Source organism: Lissotriton vulgaris, chromosome 12, assembly GCF_964263255.1.
Source record: "Lissotriton vulgaris chromosome 12, aLisVul1.2, whole genome shotgun sequence".
In the NCBI taxonomy this organism is placed as follows: Eukaryota; Metazoa; Chordata; class Amphibia; order Caudata; family Salamandridae; genus Lissotriton; species Lissotriton vulgaris.
This window is the reverse complement of record NC_141700.1, coordinates 778695057-778704179: the sequence shown is the minus strand read 5'-3', so window position 1 is coordinate 778704179 and position 9123 is coordinate 778695057.

The window sequence follows — 9123 nt, the reverse complement described above, 5'->3', positions numbered from 1 at the left end:
GCGTCCCCTTGCTTGCGTCAGCAGCCTTCATGGCCAATGCCCACCGGAAGAGGGTAGGGGGTGTCATGCTTCCTGGGACATAGTGCATACCGGAAGTCAGGCTAATCTATAAGGAAGTTGGCCTACTGGAAAATAGGGCTGATATGGAAATGGGCCTACACCATGAAAGCCAGGACTATGGGGGGAAACGGGCCTATACCATGTAAGCCAGGACTATGGGCACTATGGGGGAAATGGGCCTATACCATGGAAGCCAGGACTATGGGGGGAAACGGGCCTATACCATGGAAGCCAGGACTATGGGCACTATGGGGGAAATGGGCCTATACCATGGAAGCCAGGACTATGGGCACTATGGGGGAAATGGGCCTATACCATGGAAGCCAGGACTATGGGGGGAAATGGGCCTATACCATGGAAGCCAGGACTATGGGGGGAAATGGGCCTATACCATGGAAACCAGGACTATGGGCACTATGAGGGAAATGGGCCTATACCATGGAAGCCAGGACTATGGGCACTATGGGGGAAATGGGCCTATACCATGGAAGCCAGGACTATGGGCACTATGAGGGAAATGGGCCTATGCCATGGAAGCCAGGACTATGGGCACTATGAGGGAAATGGGCCTATGCCATGAAAGCCAGGAATATGAGGGGAAATGGACCTATACCACGAAAGCCAGGACTATGGGGGGGAAATGGGCCTATACCACGAAAGCCAGGACTATGGGGGGGAAATGGGCCTATACCACGAAAGCCAGGACTATGGGGGGGAAATGGGCCTATACCATGGAAGCCAGGACTATGGGGGAGCCAGGTCCATGGGGAAGGTATCCCTATGTGGAAACTGCGCCTTAGGCGTAAAGCCCGGTCTGGTGGCTTAGTGAACCAATGCGCCCACAATAGTGAAATATGTTTGACCTCATGGTCACAGGTTCATATCCTGGCAGGTTCACTCATCCTTTCATCCTACTGAGGTTGATAAAATGAGTACCATTGAGTTTGGTAACAAGAAACCTCTCTTATTCAGAGACAAGATAGCCTTGGGTGTATGCTTTACAAATACACATGTTATGTTATATATAGCAGCCCTGTGGAGCTAATAACCCCTCAGGGAACTAGGACGTAAGGGGCGGGGCTTTGACAATGCTCCAATACTACTCACCCTTGTCATTTAAGTCTCAGACCGCAGAGAGACCTGAAAATGAGAGGTTGACCTCCCAGTATGGGGGTTGTAGAAGCATCGCAACCCCAGCCTCCTCTTCAGAATAAACAGAGCCCCTGCTGGCCAACGGGCCATGGGGGACCAGCTCGGTGGGGGGGTGAAGGACTGTCAGGTGGGAGTCTTGAGAAAATGAAATAAGCAGCAACCAGGCAGTGTGATGCTGACTTTCATGGGCATTGGGCCTTAAGCTTAGACATACCACACCCCATGCACACAGCTTGGCGTCATCGCATAGACCTGGCTAGCGATGCTGTCTTGAACCCATAGGCCAGGCTAAGGACAGCCACTTACCTCACTTAGCTTGACGCAAGGTCCTGCAAAGACCTCAGTTGGTCTGAACTCATTTTACTCCCACACTAACTAATATGAACTATTAGCTGACACTTAACACATCTCTACTAACCATACACAGACACTAATCATACAGAAATCCATTATGACCATTTCAGAATGACAACCCAAAGAAAGTTTACACAATGTGACAAAAATAATTTTTATGCACAATGCATATGTAAAACGTACATCTAGCGATTGTGTTGCTCGCTGGAGATCTCACGCGTGAAGGAAAGCACTCGTAATTATCTGCAATCTTTACAAGCAAGAGCATTGCTGCACGTGAAAGGTGATGATGGGTACTGTATGTAGTCCAAATACAAGACAATTGTAGGGCTGCATGTATCAGCCACCCCTTAATCTATTTGGAGTTTCTAAAAAATGAGACAATGTAATCTGTTTTAAAAAATTACTTTACAAATTAGGTGAAGAGTATCTCTTCCTTTTTCTGTCTGACCTGATGAAGACCAGGTGGTGGCCATATGAGTCGAAACATTGTTAACGCTCTCCAAGTACATTCAGTGGCATCGCCCCACTTACTGCTTGCCTAAAGAATACAAACACCTGCATGGAAGATCTTCCCCAAATTTCAGAAGCAGGAGCTGCAATATCCTTGAGTTATGGTTATTGAAACACCTCATGTTTGCAGTGTTTCTAAAGCGCAAGGCTGTGAATACTATAGAAATTACTCTCTTCTTTCACCCATCTCACCAACGTAAATTGGGGTATATGCAGAGAGAATTTAGGAAACATGCAGATAGTAAAATGAATGCACCATTTCTTTTGGTACATTGATCGTAAGAGCCCCAAAGGCTCATAAAACACCATATTAGTTTGCTCTGGACACGGAAGTTGAAATAATAACACAGGCAGTTCGATCTAAGATGGTGTTTAATAGCAAGGGCTATCATTACCCAATTCCATGATACTCAGCCAATCCACCAATCCTTTATTGGTTTAGGCATAAGCCATAATTGCATGTTAATGCATTTATCGTCCTCAGAAGGATGAAAGGCAGAGCCTGAGATTGGTAGAGTGTGAGACGGATAAATAGAGGTGCTATAGTGCTTAGTGCTGGGTTGCCCCCGGGTAGCCATGCACTCTAGAAATGTCTTTCATTCAATAATTCATTTATTCATAGAGAGATGCATCACTTATAGGGGGGGAGGGTTCTTGGAAGGTGAGGGCCCTGGCCAATCACCCTCTTTGCCAATACCTTAAACAGCCTCTGCTTGAGACCTCTTATCGGGTCACGTGCCACGCGTAAGAGATGTTCCTGCATTTGACACGTTTATAACGAAAAATGTGATTGGATTAGGATGCGCACCACCCGGCAATTCACACTCTATGAGCAGGGCTGCTGCAATAATGTGACAGGGTAGGGCCAAATTATGTGGCAGAGTTGAGAAAATTATGTGGCAAGAAAAGACAAATTATGTGGCTTAATGCAGCACTTTTTACGATAGTATTAGGTCATTATTTTGTCATGTTTGCACTTGTTAACACTGTCATTTGAGCCATATAAACACTCTAATATAGCAATGAGCAACAAAAAGGACCTTCCATTGCACACAACATGTGTCTCATCACTTGTAGTAACTTTTGAACCGCTTGAGCTACAAACATTTTTTGGGGTGAAAATTTGCAGATTAGGCAGCAGATGGTGGATTATAAGGAAACGTCCTTTAGGGCGAAGCCCCAATCACGCCGTGCCTTCACAGCAACAGAACAAACGTGTCTCACTCATGCATTCGTTCTGCACACAAGTCGTTACAACGACTTGCTTTGGGGCGGTCATTTGCGGAATGGTGTTGGAATTAAAGTCAAACATCTTCCCTGCTGTTGTGCAGACTGGAGTTGCAATAGTAAACTAAACAATTCCAAAATCCAGCACCCTCCCTACGGCAACTCGTTATAACGACTTGCATGCAGAACAAATCCGCGCTAAAGACGCGTTTGTTCTAATGACGGCGTTCCCAAGGCATGCGTGATAAATGCATGCGGAATACCGTCATACAATCAGATTATGTGGCCCATCTATAATTCCGCGAAAAACGCAGTAGGCGCACAATTGCGTAATTCCAGTGGCCCTGTCCATATGTCCATAATTTGAGACACAGAGCGGCCGTCAATCATGATTCGGACGAGCCCTGATTTGCGACCTCAGTCACTACATATTGCGATAATAGTGCCTCCTTTGTACATTATGCAAAAACAACAGTTGATGGACAGAATGCAGAACAATGTCGTACATTCACCCCAGTACAGAGATCTGGGGCTAAATCCATCGTTTTTTTGCACACCATGCCACCCCAGTTCAGACATGGCCATATGCAAATCAGTCGTGAACCTGTGCCCAATGGGAACAGTGCAGCCCGAACTGCCAAGCCAGGACCTCCCTGGACTGGAAACAAGCATCCTAGGACCGGTTTCAGGCTTTCAGCCCTCATCAGCCAGGATAGCTTGAATCCAGTGGCGTGGAGAGCTTGGGACTCACGTCTGAGCATACCCGTCCCACTCGGGTGACAAATGCAAAAACAAATGTTGATGGACAGAATGCAGAACAATGTCATACATTCACCCCAGTACAGAGATCTGGGCCTAAATCCAATGTTTTTTTGCTCACCATGGCATTCTTACTTTGTACATGAAGCATCTTTGTGCTCCGAAATGCTGCTCCCTGGAGGCATAAGACGTGGCATAGAGCATCTCTGCAGTGGGGGCTAATCCCTCAAATGCCATCCAATATACCCGCACTTCTTACCCCAAGCGTCCATGATTTGTGGCATCCCCCCTGCCCCCCCCCCCCCCCCCCCCCAGTCTCCCGTTGAGAAGAAGTCAGAGGCCAGAGTTATGCGGGTCCCCACTGAAGTGCATAGAGATGCCTCGCACAGCACCATGGGAAGGGCTCGGAGTACCAGAAGATTCCACCGGCAGGGGGCCCCTGACTGCCCCCTATAAATAGCGCCCGAACTTCGAATTTCCTAGTAAAACATATATATTTCCACTAAAACTGGTATCCCACTGAGTGGACACGGTGGGGCCGGCCACCTTCACAAGCTGCTCTTTGAGGCCTGCGACCCCCTCGCCTTGGAGGTGAACGAGGCCCGCACGCTTCTGAGAATGAGGCTCCCCGCAACAGACCGACCCCCCTGGGAATGCAGACCGAGGGGACAAAGGACCCCAAATCAAGGGTTAACAGGCCCGGGCCTCGCAGGGCCCTTTCAGACATGGCGTCCCCTGTAGGTTGCTGACGTCAGCCGTGCGGGGTCTGAAAGGGCGGTAGCCAAGGAGACCCGCATAAAACCGGTGGAAATCCGTCGGTCTGTCCGCCTTTTGTCCATACCTTCCACTACATTGGCTGCCCCCCCCCCCCATCCCAAGAGAAAAGGGGTGCTCTGTGACTTTATTATAGGCACGTCAGTCAGCCCCTTACCGGCCTAACCAAAGCGCTCTCACAGAAGGATGCAACCCAGAGGGTATGGTGCATACATTCCACAATACTTTACTCTGACAAAAATACTGCTTCCTACATATAGTTTCCAAGAATAGCGCCCAATAGAAAATCTACACCCACGTGGGTGCTATTTTATAGACATTATATAGACCAGACAATATTTTTGTTGGTGGCATTCCAAAACATTTTATAAGCAGCACTCACTTTTGTTTATTATCACTCAGTGCTTCCAGTGCATTATATACTCATTCACTTAATCTTATAATCCTGGCGTGCTTATGTGACTTCTTATAGTCACTCACTGCCTTTTATAATCACTCTATGGTTCCAGTATTCACTCACTGAGCCTTATAATCACTCAGTGCTTCTAGGAATCTTGGAACCAGTCACTGATTTTTGGAATACCTTGATGCTTGCAGTACACCATATAATCAGTCACTTCTACTTCTTATTACATCGTTTTTCTATACATTTCATGAGCACACATCGCTTCTTTCTGTTAGCATTTTTTTACCGTCATACATCAAGCACGGACAAATAATAGCGAATTCAGCGACGTGCAAGTCCAGCATGGGCCCATAATGAGATATGAATGCTGAGTGCGATACATGCCCCAATAACAAACAATGCTGATATATAAGAAAGGAAGAGAAGAACAAGCATTTGCAATGCAATAGGTCTCGCATTAGGAAAGTTTGAGCTATTGGTATTATAAATGACACATTTTTTATTTATGTATTGGTTTTGAAAATAGCAAAATTAACAGCTTTGTCATTTACAATGCCAATAGTTTGAACTATCGCAAATGTGAGACTTATAGCATTTGTAATGCATTTTGTGTTGTATTTACCTGACTTAGATGTATTGATATTACAAATAACAATGGCTTTACATTTTAAAAAGACATTAATACTTAAATAAAAGCTATTGTAGTTTATAATTGCAATAGGTTAAACTTTTGTGAATAACTTTTGTGAAGATTATGTTCAGTGTATTTTATTGTGACGAAAATCCAAGAATAGAAGTGAAATATTAACATCTTTTTGTGACATTTGTAATAAAGCTTGAAACCTTGAGAGAACATATTTGAACCAGTTGTTGAATGGTTGCACAGATTGATGCTGTGGTGGTGCTGAGTGATGTTGTGGCGACGAGGGATGCTGTGGCGTTCAGTGATGCTGTGGTACCGCATAGTGATGTTGTGGTGCCCCTAAGTGATGCTGTGGCGGTGCTGAGTGATGCTGTAGGGATGCGATAGAGTGAGTGCAATAGATAGATAGAGTGAGGGCGATAGATAGATAGAGGGAGGTAGGGCGAGAGATGAGGGAGGGCGATAGAGGGAGGGAGGGAGGGAGGGCGATAGATAGATAGAGGGAGGGCGATAGATAGATAGAGGGAGGGTGATAGAGAGATTAAGGGAGGGCGATAGATAGATAGAGGGAGGTAGGGCGAGAGATGAGGGAGGGCGATAGAGGGAGGGAGGAAGGGAGGGAGGGAGGGCGATAGATAGATAGAGGGAGGGCGATAGATAGATAGAGGGAGGGTGATAGAGAGATTAAGGGAGGGCAACAGATAGATAGAGTGAGGGCGATAGAAAGATAGGTAGATAGAGTGAGGGCGATCAATAGGTAGATATATAGAGTGATGGCGATAGATAGAGTGGGTGCGATAGATAGATAGAGTGAGGGTGATAGATAGAGTGAGGGCAATAGATAGAGTGAGGGCGATAGATAGATAGAGTGAGGGCGATAGATAGAGTGAGGGCAATAGATAGAGTGAGGGCGATAGATAGATAGATAGATAGATAGATAGATAGAGTGAGGGCGATAGATAGATAGATAGATAGATAGATAGATAGATAGATGGAGTGAGGGCAATAGATAGATAGATAGAGTGATGGCGATAGATAGAGTGAGGGCGATAGATAGATAGAGTGAGGGCGATAGATAGAGTGAGGGCGATAGATAAATAGAGTGAGGGCGATAGATGGATAGATAGATAGAGTGAGGGCGATAGATAGATAGAGGGAGGTAGGGCGATAGATGAGGGAGGGTGATAGATAGAGGGAGGGAGGGAGGGAGGGCGATAGATAGATAGAGGGAGGGATATAGATAGATAGAGGGAGGGTGATAGAGAGATAGAGGGAGGGCAATAGATAGATAGAGTGAGGGTGATAGATAGATAGATAGATAGATAGATAGATAGATAGATAGATAGAGTGAGGGCGATAGATAGATAGATAGATAGATAGATGGAGTGAGGGCAATAGATAGATAGATAGAGTGATGGCGATAGATAGAGTGAGGGCGATAGATAGATAGAGTGAGGGCGATAGATAGAGTGAGGGCGATAGATAAATAGAGTGAGGGCGATAGATGGATAGATAGATAGAGTGAGGGCGATAGATAGATAGAGGGAGGTAGGGCGATAGATGAGGGAGGGTGATAGATAGAGGGAGGGAGGCAGGGAGGGCGATAGATAGATAGAGGGAGGGATATAGATAGATAGAGGGAGGGTGATAGAGAGATAGAGGGAGGGCGATAGATAGATAGAGTGAGGGTGATAGACAGATAGATAGATAGATAGATAGATAGATAGATAGATAGATAGATAGATAGATAGATAGATAGAGTAAAGGCGATAGATAGATAGATAGAGTGAGGGCGATCAATAGGCAGATAGGTAGAGTGATGGCGATAGAGAGAGTGGGTGCGATAGATAGATAGAGTGAGGGCGATAGATAGAGTGAGGGCAATAGATAGAGTAAGGTCGATAGATAGATAGAGTTAGGGCGATAGATAGAGTGAGGGCGATAGATAGAGTGAGGGCGATAGATAGATAGATAGATAGATAGATAGATAGAGTGAGGGCGATAGATAGATAGATAGAGTGAGGGCGATAGATAGATAGATAGATAGATAGAGTGAGGGCAATAGATAGATAAATAGATAGAGTGAGGGAAATTGAAAGATAGATAGAGTGATGGCGATAGATAGATAGATAGAGTGAGGGCGATAGATAGATAGATAGAGTGAGGGCAATAGATAGATAAATAGATAGAGTGAGGGAAATTGAAAGATAGATAGAGTGATGGCGATAGATAGAGTGAGGGCGATAGATGGATAGATAGATAGAGTGAGGGCGATAGATAGATAGAGGGAGGTAGGGCGATAGATGAGGGAGGGTGATAGATAGAGGGAGGGAGGGCGATAGATAGATAGAGGGAGGGAGATAGATAGATAGAGGGAGGGTGATAGAGAGATAGAGGGAGAACGATAGATAGATAGAGTGAGGGTGATAGATAGATAGATAGATAGATAGAGTGAAGGCGATAGATAGATAGGTAGATAGAGTGAGGGCGATCAATAGGCAGATAGGTAGAGCGATGGTGATAGAGAGAGTGGGTGCGATAGATAGATAGAGTGAGGGCGATAGATAGAGTGAGGGCAATAGATAGAGTGAGGTCGAGAGATAGATAGAGTTAGGGCGATAGATAGAGTGGGGGCGATAGATAGAGTGAGGGCGATAGATAGATTGATAGATAGATAGATAGATAGATAGATAGATAGATAGATAGATAGATAGAGTGAGGGCGATAGATAGATAGATAGAGTGAGGGCGATAGATAGATGTATAGAGTGAGGGCAATAGATAGATAAATAGATAGAGTGAGGGAAATTTAAAGATAGATAGAGTGATGGCGATAGATAGAGTGAGGGCGATAGATAGATAGAGTGAGGGCAATAGATAGAGTGAGGGCGATAGATAGAGCGAGGGCGATAGATAGATAGAGTGAGGGCGATAGATGGATAGATAGATAGAGTGAGGGCAATAGAGTGAGGGTGATGGATAGATAGATAAATAGAGTGAGGGCGATAGATAGATAGAGTGAGGGTGATTGATAGATAGAGTGAGGTGGCCTCGTGGTGGACGTGGTGGTGGCCATCATGGTGGACATGGTGGTGGATGTGGTGGACATGGTGGTGGTGGACATGGTGGTGGTGGACATGGTGGTGGTGGACGTGGTGGTGATGGTCGTGGTGGTGGAGGTGGTGGTGGATGTGGTGGTGGTGGTGGACACAGTGGTGGTGGACGTGGTGGTGGTG